The sequence below is a fragment of the Rhinolophus ferrumequinum genome, chromosome 20 (genome assembly GCF_004115265.2).
Source record: "Rhinolophus ferrumequinum isolate MPI-CBG mRhiFer1 chromosome 20, mRhiFer1_v1.p, whole genome shotgun sequence".
Lineage (NCBI taxonomy): Eukaryota > Metazoa > Chordata > Mammalia > Chiroptera > Rhinolophidae > Rhinolophus > Rhinolophus ferrumequinum.
This window is the reverse complement of record NC_046303.1, coordinates 10,200,598-10,212,826: the sequence shown is the minus strand read 5'-3', so window position 1 is coordinate 10,212,826 and position 12,229 is coordinate 10,200,598. Positions and strand designations below refer to the sequence as shown.

General features: G+C 38.9%; 1 protein-coding gene and 1 pseudogene across 3 annotated transcripts in view; one reads left to right on the top strand and one right to left on the bottom strand.

Moving 5' to 3' along the window:
* Positions 1–12,229, top strand: part of BBS9 (Bardet-Biedl syndrome 9) — a 364,058-nt gene that overhangs the window by 69,179 nt on the left and 282,650 nt on the right. The gene's annotated exons all lie outside the window — the stretch shown is intronic.
* LOC117012057 (etoposide-induced protein 2.4 homolog) lies at positions 8,926–9,956 on the bottom strand (annotated as a pseudogene).

The window sequence follows — 12,229 nt, the reverse complement described above, 5'->3', positions numbered from 1 at the left end:
ACTGAGCCAATCGGCCGCCCACTGGTGGCTCAGCTCCAAGCTTAAGCCGTTGTCTCTCACTGGCCCATGTGGGAATCAAACCAGCGACCTTGGTGTTAAGAGCACTGTGCTCTAACCACTGGCTGCCCTCTAATTTTATTTTTTCCCCAAGTGTACAAGCATCATTTATGAATATTCTTTTGATAATTTAAAGTGCTACTTTTCTTGTATGCTTCATTCCTATGTAGTTTTTAATTTGCTCTTAGATCCTACTCCTTTTCCTTGATTTGTATGTAGTGTATCTATAAAGAATGCCAATACCATGTTAAAAAAATAATACACAGTATGACGTGAGAGCACTAATTGTTCTTCATGATTATTGTTTTTAAAAATTTATGGGTTATTCTTGCTCTTTTTTACTTCCCCCTCAGGTTTAAAAAATAGTTTATTGAGTTCCATGAAAACAATCAAGCTAGAATTTTGTTTGACATTACATTAAATCTATAGATTATTTTAATGCATAAACTGACATGTGTATGATGTTGTTTCTTCCCATCTAGGAATACAATGTCTTACTATTTACTTAGCTGTCATTTTATGTCTCTTGGAAAAATTTTACTTTTTCTCTATATTAGTTGTGTAACTGTCGGTTCGATCTTCCCTGCCTCTCCTTTCCCCTTCTCCCTCCCTCCTGCATTTCATTCCTTCCTTCCATTTATGTGCCAGGCACCCTGATAGACACTATGGATGCAGTGGTGAGCCAAATATAGAGGTCAGTGGCCTCATTAGGTTTGGAGAGGTAGATATATATTAAGTAGGTAGTCATAGAAACAGGTGTAAAATCACAAGTGCTGTGAAGGAAAAGATGCCGTATTAATGAGGGTATGTTTTAGGGACATATTGCTTCATCTGGCTTTCCTTAATTTGGCCTTTCTAAGGGAGTTCAGATCTGAAAGTCGAGTTAGAGCCAGTGTGTTAGGAACCTAATTGCTTTGCTTGCTATTGTGAATGGAATCTTTGTTTTAGTACATTAAAATCATTTTGGAGGTGGATAGGAGAAAGGTTGGGTATACAGTGCTACATTGACAGTTATTTTTCCTGCTACACAAAAGGTAATGTTATGCTCGATTCTGGCTTCCATTGGTGTTAAGAAGTCAGTTTTCAGTCTAGCTGTTATTCTTTTGCTGGTTAATTGGTTTTTTTTCTCTTACTGCTTTTAAGAGATTCTCTGTCTTTGGTGTTCTGCAGTTTCTCTATTGGTTATAGAGGAAGGTTATCTAGTGTTTTTACTTATCTTACTTGGAATGTATTTGGCTTAAAACTGGATTGTAGAATTGAAACCTTTCAACAATTCTGGAAAATACTCAGCCATTATTTCTTTGAATATTGCCTCTTCCATATTCTCTCCATGATCTCCTAATGAAAATTCAATTAGATATATGTTAGATCATCTTACCCTATTGTTCATGTCTCAACTTCACTTGCGTTTTCTATCTCTGTGTTTCTTATAATGAATTCTACATTATTTTCTTATTTTTAGTTTCCATTTCCTAAATCACTGCTATTTACAGACTAATTTCTGTTGAAACTACTCTTAGAGTTTTCACTTTGTTAAGTTTAATTATTGTATTTTTGATTTCTCAAAGTTTATTTGTGCCTTAAAAAATCTGCTTGATCACTGGATAAAATCTCTTGATCATATTTTTAATACCTGAGTGCTTTTTTTTTTTTAAGATTTTTTTTGGGGGTGGGGGAAGGGGAACAGGACTTTTTATTGGGAAACAGTGTGTACTTCCAGGATTTTTTTCCAAGTCAAGTTGTCCTTTCAATCATAGTTGTGGAGGCGCAGCTCAGCTCCAGGTCTAGTTGCCGTTGTTAGTTGCAGGGGACGCAGCCCACCATCCCTTGTGGGAGTCAAGGTATCGAACCGGCAACCTTGTGGTTGAGAGCCCACTGGCCCATGTGGGAATCGAACCGGCAGCCTTCGGCGTTAGGAGCACGGAGCTCCAACCGCCTGAGCCACTGGGCTGGACCCCTTGCTTTTATTTCTTTAGATATAAAATGCAGTGGTTTTATATTCTCTGTTGATAATTTCAGTATATGAAGTCTTTGCAGTTCTGAGTCTGCTCTCTATTGTTTTTGCTGTCTCTTGCTCATATTGCCTATAATTCCTTGTCGGTTGTGATTTTGCCTGTGAAGTCATACTCTTTGGAACTTTATTCATGGCGTTGACTGGTGTGTTCCTTCAAAGATTTGAGTTTTCTTTTGTCAGGTGCTTGGTGGTACTTCTAACCCAGAATCACTCAATAGTCAATTCCCAGACCGAGTCTTCCTGGGCAAGCCAATAGACTGAATTTGGTCTGAAACCCACATTAAGATCATTTTGGGGTTTATGAATTCTTAGGAGAGTTTTTTTTTTCTTTCATCTGGTTCTTAGTTTTGAGATGTGCATTTTATTTTGCTTTCTTTTGTGCTTCAGGGGGAATGCTTCTTGTAAGCTCTCCTTACACTAAGGAGACCCTCCGTGGTCTTAGTTTCATGTGGGTGGTGGGGGAGGTGGGAAGAAGATAATATGAACAGGAGCAGTTAGATTCCCCACGTAGAGTGGGCCCCAAGATTTTCCTCCTTTACTGTATGTCATTTGAGACCCTGAAAACTGAAGCTGAAGGTTATCTGGTTTAGGAAAATGCCCCAGGGGCTCTGTTTACCTTTGTGGGTTCCAACCTTCACTTGGTGTTTGGCTTCTGAACTTTATTTCCTTTTTTTTTTTTTTTTGGCGCATATTGATGTACTTAGAAATGCTGCTTTTAACAAACATTTTATTTAATATTTTTAGTGGGGGAATCGATTTTATTTGCTATTCTTATCTACTTATTGTACCATTTGTTGAATTTTATCTTTGCAAGCAATTCTTTTGGAAACAAGACAAGAATAAATACATAAATTATAACAAAGAATTCCGCAAGTAGCTATATCAAGTTTTGTCTGCGAAGTGAAATACTATTTTATATTTAAATCTGATGTTACTTACAAGCGTACAAAGTGCAGTGATGATGATAAATTCATACTGAATTTGAAATCAGAAGGGGATTTACAGATTATGTCATCAGCCGACCTGCTTTATGCAGTTTTCAGTTAGAGAAACAGGCCGGAGATGAGAATACGGTCAGGGTTGAGTTCCTGCCCCGCTGCTTAACAGTTGTGTGTCCTCAACCAATCACTGAACTGTCCCGAGCCTTAGGTCTTTCCATATTCTAATGAGAACAATAGTTCTTGACTTTCCCACGTTACAGAATAGTTGCTAGAGTTGGATGTGCCAATAATGTATGGGCTAGAGCTTGTAAACTGCTATTATGGTTAATTTTGGAGTCTTTAATTTGCTTCTGTTAATCTCATGAGACATCTGTCAGAGGTCATCAATGCATTCATTGATTATTACCTTTGTTCTACGTAATCTCTTGAAACCTACCTCAATTTTTTTAGCCTTCTTTAATTTCCTCTTTGTATGACATTATAGCTCCTTTAACCTTTAGGTCATAGAGCAGAAACCAAGAAATTTGAAAGCTGGTTTAGAAAGATTTATTGAATTGTATACCAGGAGTATCACCATGTTATACATGCCTTTCACATTTGTAACAGATGGAACTATATTCCAGTGCATTAGGGCATAAAGTAAAATGAGTCTTTGATAGAGAGTAGTCAAAGCCCATGTAATATCCAATCAGTATTGTGAAGATTTTAAAAAAGTCAATTGTCTTTTGATAAAATTAGATTCTTTGTCTACTTGTCAGCAGAGGGAGCCTTTGCTTCACTTTTTTGGTTCCAGAAGTCTGTCAGTGGTGAGTCTGTAAAGAGCCAGCATATTTATGGGAAATGTTTGTTGTCTCACCTAGACCTGAATAGGTTTTGGAACCAGTTTTTCCTTTGTTCCTGTAAAGGAAAACCTTTTGGTCCTTGTTTTCTGAGTTCTTTATAATAGTGGTTCTTAAGTGCTAGTTGGGGAGTTCTTTGAAAGTGGTTGATGCTGGGATAAAATAGTGATTCTCAAATGCCACCCCCTGTTAAATTTCTGAATGGTCTTAAGGTAATGAAAAAAACATTAGCTAAGGTACCGAATTTTTCATGACGCTAAATTTTGTTCAAGTAAAGGACTGTACTTAGTGCTCACATTTTCTACTTTCTCCTTGTTTGTATTATATTGTCTTTGTAGAAAATGTTGGTGATGATAGTCTATGTTTTTAAAAAATTTCCTGATTGGGCAGTTAGCAAGGTTGACAAGCCTATAATGTTTCCCCAATACCGGGGGGTGCCAAAAAATGTATACACGTGACTTATATTCATCTTTTGTTATTTATTGAGTATTACAATTTTAATACAGTTTTTTCCTTTCTTAAAATGTGTATACATTTTTTGGCACCCTCTGTAGATTTCTGAAATTTTATTAATCAGTGAAATCCAAGAGCCTGAGAATCACTCCTTCAGCAAGTTCCCTAACAAATAAAGATGGGGATTTCTGAACTAAACAATTTCCAATTACCTGGTTACCTTTTGTCCCAACTTTCCTCTGAGATGTTGTCTACCCTTTTATACCTAAGAAGTGAAACTTAGTGACTAAATTATCTCATATCCAAGATACAGGTAAGTGTAGGTAGTAGGGAAAGTTGTTTGATTATTTTTCTTAAATGTACTAAATTTGGGATTAAAATTGGCATACATTACTCCCATGTTCCAGGTACTAAACTGCATAGTTTATATGTTCCCTTCTTTGATTTTCATAGCAACCCACTGGGGTATAAAGGTTGTGATAAGATTTATTTTTCATTTGAAGGAGCAGACTGAATGAAATTAAACAAAGCCAAAGTAACATATCTAGGATGTGTCAGAGCCAGATTCAAAACTTTATCATTTTGTCTTTCTGATTTAGAATGATTGCTCTTTCCACCACATATTAATACTTCAATCTGATACTTTCCCCATATTTGCTCAGTTTGTTCCTTTATGATATACCATCCTGCTCTGGGAACAGGGAACAGCCAGAGAGTATCCTATTCAGTACCCCTTTTGGGGTACTCTTCCTGCTGGTATTCCCTTGATTTGTATTACCCAGAAAAATACTTTGTATCAGGGTTCTAGTAATTACTAAAGCTTTAAGGTTTATTCTGCGTATGTTTTTGAAGCTGGCGTTTTATAGGAGGTCAGACAACTAAGTTTGAGAATTTGTTGCAACAATGTTGCTAACCTTTTTTTGATATCAGAGGGATTATTCATTATGAATTTGTACCAACTGTACAAACAGCTAACCAAGTTTACTATTTGGAAGTGCTGAAAAGATGCGTGGAAAAGTTAGACGACCTGAACTTTTCGCTAACAATTCATGGCTCTTGCATCACGACAATGCACCAGCTCACACGGCACTGTCTGTAAGGGAGTTTCTAGCCAGTAAACAAATAACTGTATCAGAACACCCTCCCTACTCACCTGGTCTGGCCCCCAATTACTTCTTTCTTTACCCGAAGATAAAGAAAATGTTGAAAGGAAGACATTTTGATGACATTCAGGACATCAAGGGTAATACGACGACAGCTCTCATGGCCATTCCAGAAAAGGAGTTCCAAAATTGCTTTGAAGGGTGGACTAGGCGCTGGTGTTAGTGCATAGCTTCCAAGGGGAGTACTTTGCAGGTGACCATAGTGATATTCAGCAATGAGGTATGTAGCACTTTCTCTAGGATGAGTTTGTGAACTTAATTGTCAGATCTTGTATAATACTGATGGGTCTAAACATCATTCATTGTATACCTTTGGTATTCTCTTTAGGCTTCCACAGTTTATTCTCTGTGGTTGAGTGATTTCCCCACTCATTTATGTATTTTCCTTTTGGGGGTCCTCTTGCATCCCACCTTTGTTTCCTGTGTCTTTCCGTTAGGCTTTATCTTTCTTAAGAGCACCCTTGTACTCCTCTTGCTTCTTAATATTTCTTAGAGTATCTAATGTAGGGAAAACGATGAGTACTTTGTCTTTTGACATAGTACTAAGCCCTAAAATAATTTGGAATTCCAGTTTCTTAAATGTCACCTATTAAAACTAATTATCTCAGGGCCTTTACCATACCATTTTCACTGTGATGCTATTCATTCATTCATTCAGTCAAAATTTTTTGAGCCCTACTATGTAGTAGGACTGTTGGGGTTGGGAGGTGTGCTGATTAAGGCATAATGCCAGATCTCAAGGGGTTTTCATGTGAATATGGTGCTATTGTTAAATATCTTGGCACATTTGATGATCGTTGACATTCTGGTACCTACTTCTACAGTTTGACGTGGTTTTTTACTTCCAATAAGGTTCAGTTGACTTGAACAGATATTTCTGGAGCACCAACAAAAAGGGATTGTGAGCCAGACAATGAAAAGAAAATAGACTTATCTTTTAAGGAATTTATGCTTCAGTTATGGAAGTTGGGGAGGGGAGATCAATATGCCAAATTCAGCTGTATCACTAGGAAACATATTGTTAGTACTAACGGAGTGATGCAGAGCGTACCAAGAAAGAATAGAAGGAGAGTGGGTTATTTATATCTGAAGGGCATTGGAGAAGGTTTTGAAGTGGTGGGGTTGGATCCTGGGCATTGAGGATGCGTAGAAGGATTTTGGGAGGCTAAGGTGGGGAAATGGCACCTGAGGTGAATTGAACTAGACTAACAAACCCGTGAGGGCACCTAATGCTTATGTTACCTCAAGTATTTGGTGGTTGGGACTGGGTGAGCGGGAGTACTCCAAGTTCCTTTAGCAGAGAAACTGAAGAGCTCTGCACATCCCGCCCATTAATTTGTACTCATTTCTGGAGAGACTGGAATACCTTTGCCGTCTTTGAGTGTGTTGATAACATGATTGCATCTCTACAGAGGATGCCAAAAAGATGTATCCACATTTTAAGAAAGGAAAAAACTGTATTAAAAATGCAATACTCAATATATACCAATAACAAAAGATGAATACAAGTCATGTGTATACATATTTTTTTTGCCATCCCGGTATATATTAAGATGGTTACTTTGATGTATTTGTTTTTATGACATTTATTAAGGATACGGTCTTTTAACTTCTTCTTCTAGAAGAATCCAAGGAAATCGAATAGACCAAACAATGGTTAAAGGGCACGTTGAACTGTATGTTGAGAATTGACAGTTGAGGAAGTTTAAAGTCGTCGTTGTCATTATCCCTAATTCGTTTTGATTTGCCTTTTAAAATTATATGAGTTTAGATAAAGGTGAACCTCAGCTGAGAATTTCCTGACTTTAGTTACTTTTTTCACAACATAATTTAATTGGCTATAGTGAATTCTATAGTGTAGACTATAGTTTTTTCTTGTTCCATCTTTGGATACACTGATGATTTTACAATTAAGAGAGTTAATATAGAAAAAGAAAATATTTAGCTTTTGGACTTATTGCTTTAGGGGACTGATAATATAGCAAATGAGGAATAGTTGTACAAAATAAAGAGGTGTTTAAAATTTTTTCTGTTTTTTAATATTTCGGGGGAAGTGGGAGTGGTTCCTCTGGGTTTCTTGTCCGATTGGTTATCACATTGAGAAATGTACTTCACTTTGAAACTAATTATTTGAAAACAAAATTATACCCCCAACGTTATACTCACACTTTAAGAATTTTTCTTAAATGTTCTTATAAAATCAATAAAATAAATATGTTATAAATATCATTAAAAGAGAGGGTGGGGGAAGAATATGGACGTGTGTGTGTGTGTGTGTGTGTGTGTGTGTGTGTGTGTGTGTTGCGGGGAGGGTGTGAAGGCAGAAATAGCTCATTCCCAGATAGGGCTTTTTGGTGCACTCACTGTATACTTTATATACTTCTTTAGAGATTTCAATCATGATGTTAGGGAAATTGTTGTTCTGAGGAAAGTAAATTTAAAATAGGCAGAAAATCATCTCGAATAGCCAGCAGTTCACACAGACCTAAGTTTTGAGAGTTTTTCCGTCGTTTTTTTTTTTTTCTTTTTCTTTTTTGGGAGCGGGGAACCAGCTACATTTAATTGTGACATTTTACAATTGTACAAATGTTTTGACATCTACCCCCTCCCTCCCTTCATATTTAGTCTCTTTAAAATGACAGGAAAACACCAACCAATCACAGGTTTAGTAGGTTTTATAAGCTTACCCCTTCAGTTCCTATTTGCAGCACCCAATATTCTTTTGACACACCAGACAGACCCAGCAGTAGCTGACAGTAAATTTCAGACTCCCGGAGTTTAAAAGTTCAGGTTCTCTGAGCATTCTGTGTTGCAGTGGCACTTGTCCAAAATTGGTACCTCCCTGTAGTTGAGGAACTTTTAATGTACCAGTGAAAAAAGCCTTTTCCCCTTCAACGGGAAGAAAAATCACTCCTCAAAACACAGCAGGTCTGGCTATGAGGTCTTTCTTCCTGTCCCAGCCCTCCAGGCTTGTTTTCTGCAGTGAAGCAAGAGACCCAAGCCTAACGTGAGTCACAAGAAACAAGACCGGGAGCCACAGAGATACTCTGGCCTCCCACATCCAATGTGTGTGCTTCACAGAAAACAACAGAAACAACAGGTCTACAAAACACAGCGGCTATCATAGATTGACGAAATCCATTCATCAAGGGTGGTGGAAGGCAAGAAGGGGAGGTAGGAGGGTAAATGGCACAGGGAGAAAAAGTATTCAAATCAGTCAAGTCCTGGGAAAGGCAAATGCTAGAAAAGAGCTGCAGGAAAGGCTGTGGTCCTTTCAGACTCACGGTGTTAAAAATCCACATATTGGTGTCAGGAAGAGTGTGCCTTCTGTGTACCAGAGACAGAAATCCTAGTTCCTCAGCAAGAAGGGAACATGCAGAGGGCCCTTGGCAGCGTGGGTGGTGCCTTCCCTGGCGGGGAGGTGACCAAGGGAAGAGCTGCACAGCCTCCTTCCGATCTCACTCATCCCCTCTGGGTGGCAGGTGCCTCAGTGGCCTGTGCAGCCTTAGGTTTGGTAGGTGACAGATGCAGTAAAGGGATCTTCTCTGCAGAGAAGAGTCTGGGCTACTCAGGCCAGACTGCAGTCTGTTGCTTAAGAAAGCCACCAAAGAGGAAAAGGGGCATTTTGCCAGGGGTCTTTGCTTCATTGGCACTGATGATGAATAAAGGAAAGAGGATAGAGAAGAGGCAGCCACTGATGATGGAGGACTGCACTGCTGTGAGGAAAGCCAAGGGCAAACCAGATCCAAAGTAGTCAGGCCAGTTCCACTCTGTGTTTGACAACCACTGAGTATGTATGGAACCAGCGGTATTGAAAGCAGTTAGTGAGTAGAGAAGGGACATATGCAGGAGAGTAACCAGCTGACCAACAAAATGGATGGGAAGAGACTGACAAACATCCCCTGGGTGAGGAACGGAGCCTGCAGCAGAAGGTTGAAAAGCATATCAAAAATGGTTTTGCTGACGCTAGGGAACGGGTGAGGCTTCCTCCCTGGTACCTTGAATGCCGCCGTTAGCTGTATCTTGAAATCAAATGGCATTCACAACTTTGCTAAGCACAAACGGGGAGCATCTGAAAATTGATAAGAGGAAGAATTCCAGCGATGACCAAACATCTACATATAGTGACGGAACACCAATTATTTGGGCAGTTAGTGACGGAAGCACAGGAATAAACCGGCGATAAAACAATAAGAGACTGAGCCAAAATACTCCGCCATTCCAAGTGCAGCACTGCAAGAATCCAACAATCCGTGGCTCCCTCTCCTGCTTCCTCTTTGTGCTCTGGGCTCTCCTCTGCGCTATGACACTATTTACTCTTCTTCGATGCTGCTCCTCTCTCTTTCGCTGAATTCCAGTGTCTAGCTTGGAGATGATACCCATTCCCCAGGTGGAGTCTTTGATTCCCTTGGCAAGGTCCTGGAGAAAGGTTTTGACACTGTCAGCCAATCTCTTCACCACCCAAACTACCAACTACACAGAGGAGCATGAAACATTTCAAAAGCTTTCACCATAAATGACCCGGCAGCCCCGCCTCTGGGCTCGGGCCCAGCCTGCCCCACCTCTCGCCCACTGACCACCAGGCGGTGCTCCCAGGGCCACAGGCTCCATAGTTCTTCACATCTTAAAAGACCTTTCCTTTGGCAAAAAGGATGAAATTCTGACCTGTGTGTGTGCTTCTCACATTACATTTTATCCTTTTTGCTCGGGAGGATTTCACCCTTCAATTTTGAGTTTCGCACCTAATTTGCTTGGTAGGTAATCCGGTGCTATCATTGACTTACTATTTGTTGAATGCAGGTACCAGGCAGTATGCAGTGTTTTTAGTGTATTTTATCATAGCAGCATCATGTCATCTTCTCTTCAGGCCAGTGCTTTACCAATGAGGACACTGGTATAGCTTTCAGGACTAAAATAAGAACGCAGCACATTCAGTCTCAACTTGCTGCTTTGCTGTCAGTTCTGAGGCGCATGTCTGCCATCTTCATCAGCGGGGTCTTCCTCCCCCCAGCACCCCTCCCCCACCCAGAGTTCACTGACCTCACTCCTCCTTTCCAAACACAGCTCTCTTATATGCCTTGTCTCTGTGCTTGGTGTGCTTTTGCTCCTCTGACTGCTGAACTCTTCCTCAACCTGCGTGACCCAAGTGTTTTCTCTCTGTTCTTGATGCTTCCAGACACTGTTAATCATGCTCCCATAGGCTCTTACGTTCTTTTAATGTGCCTCTGTTCTTACATTGCTGTGATGTTTAATTGTTTATTTCCTGTAGCCACTGACCTGTCTGCGGGAAGTGACTATGTCCATGCTACTAGCACATACTAGGTATACAGTGAATGAATGATCGTGGAATCTGCTGAATGAATTTGAGTTCCAGAGAATGTTGTCAAGCCTTTCATGATCATTGCATCTGACAAACTAATTCACCCAGTATTTTGTGGATGCAAGTGATAATATAATGGCTAGGGCTTTTTAAACTCTAACCTTGCATTCATATTGAATCCATCACATAAAATACTAATTTAATGAATGGTTGTAATTTCTTTATAATATGTTATTAACCTTGTTCACAGTTTAGGGGGGAAAATTGTGATAAATAGCTTGGTGGAACACACACTAGTGGTCTTTGTAAGGCTATTAAAGTTCCTATGAAAATGAGACACATTAAAATGTCAAAAGGCAAGTTCATAGGAAGAGTTAGTATGTAGACCCAATTTTTATTTTCTCGAGTCTTAAAGTAATTAGTCTCACAAAGTTATTTATTGGGGTAACACTTGAATAATAGTTGAGAATTTGTGTAATTTTTCCTTGGTACATATTTTGAAATTAGTTACTGAGCCCAACACGTGTATTCTATTTATTGATTTACTCTGTTTGCTTAAGGCTTTAAAATTTAAATTACATCCAAGGTTTTAAGCCTAGAATCTACTTGAATATTGCATTATTGTCAGGCACTAATTACTTTTAGAATGAGCAATAAAATAGAATATGAGGGAGAGAGTAATAAGAAAGAAGCTAACTCTTTTTATTCAATTAATTACCAATTATTAATTATCAAGCATAGCCAAATAGTACCATGAATCTCAAAACAACGGTGGCAGTTTTATTTATATGACAATATGAGCAAAAAAGCACAAAAATGACATTTAATGGTAAATTTACAATCCTTCAAATCCATCTACCATTTGTTTTTAAGTAAGTATGTGTTGAAATCCTACTCTGAACATTTTTATGTCCTTGCTCATAGCAAACATGTTATATCATTTTTGAGTTAGGTTTGCAATAAAAATTAATGAGTTAGTGTTTCAGTTTTTATGTAACAACAACAACAAAAATTTTTCCAAGGGTGTGTAAAACCAGCGGAAGTTCCACAGACTTTTGGACTCTTCTGTTCTTGTGTATCAGCCTCTTGATGTTTCCTGTCTGCCTTTTTTGACTACCTATACAGCTGTTTTTCATGTGTTTTTCAGACTTGGAGAAAGACCAAGTGTTTTTGACAGCTGCATGCTGAACTGCAATATATGCTTGGCCACAGGTCACGTTTGCATTTCTTCACTTGTGTTTTTACTCCATGTGTAAAAGAAATATGAGCATAGAGAGATTCAGAAAGCATGTAGCATGCTGAGTAATAGTAGTCTTCTTTCATGCCACGCCACTTACTCTGCTGCATAGATTCCACAGGAAGAAAAAGAGCAGAGAAATGGAGGAAATGGTATTCAGGAGTGAGGCTCCAAGGGCCCTGGTTGGCTATAATAATGAAAGATG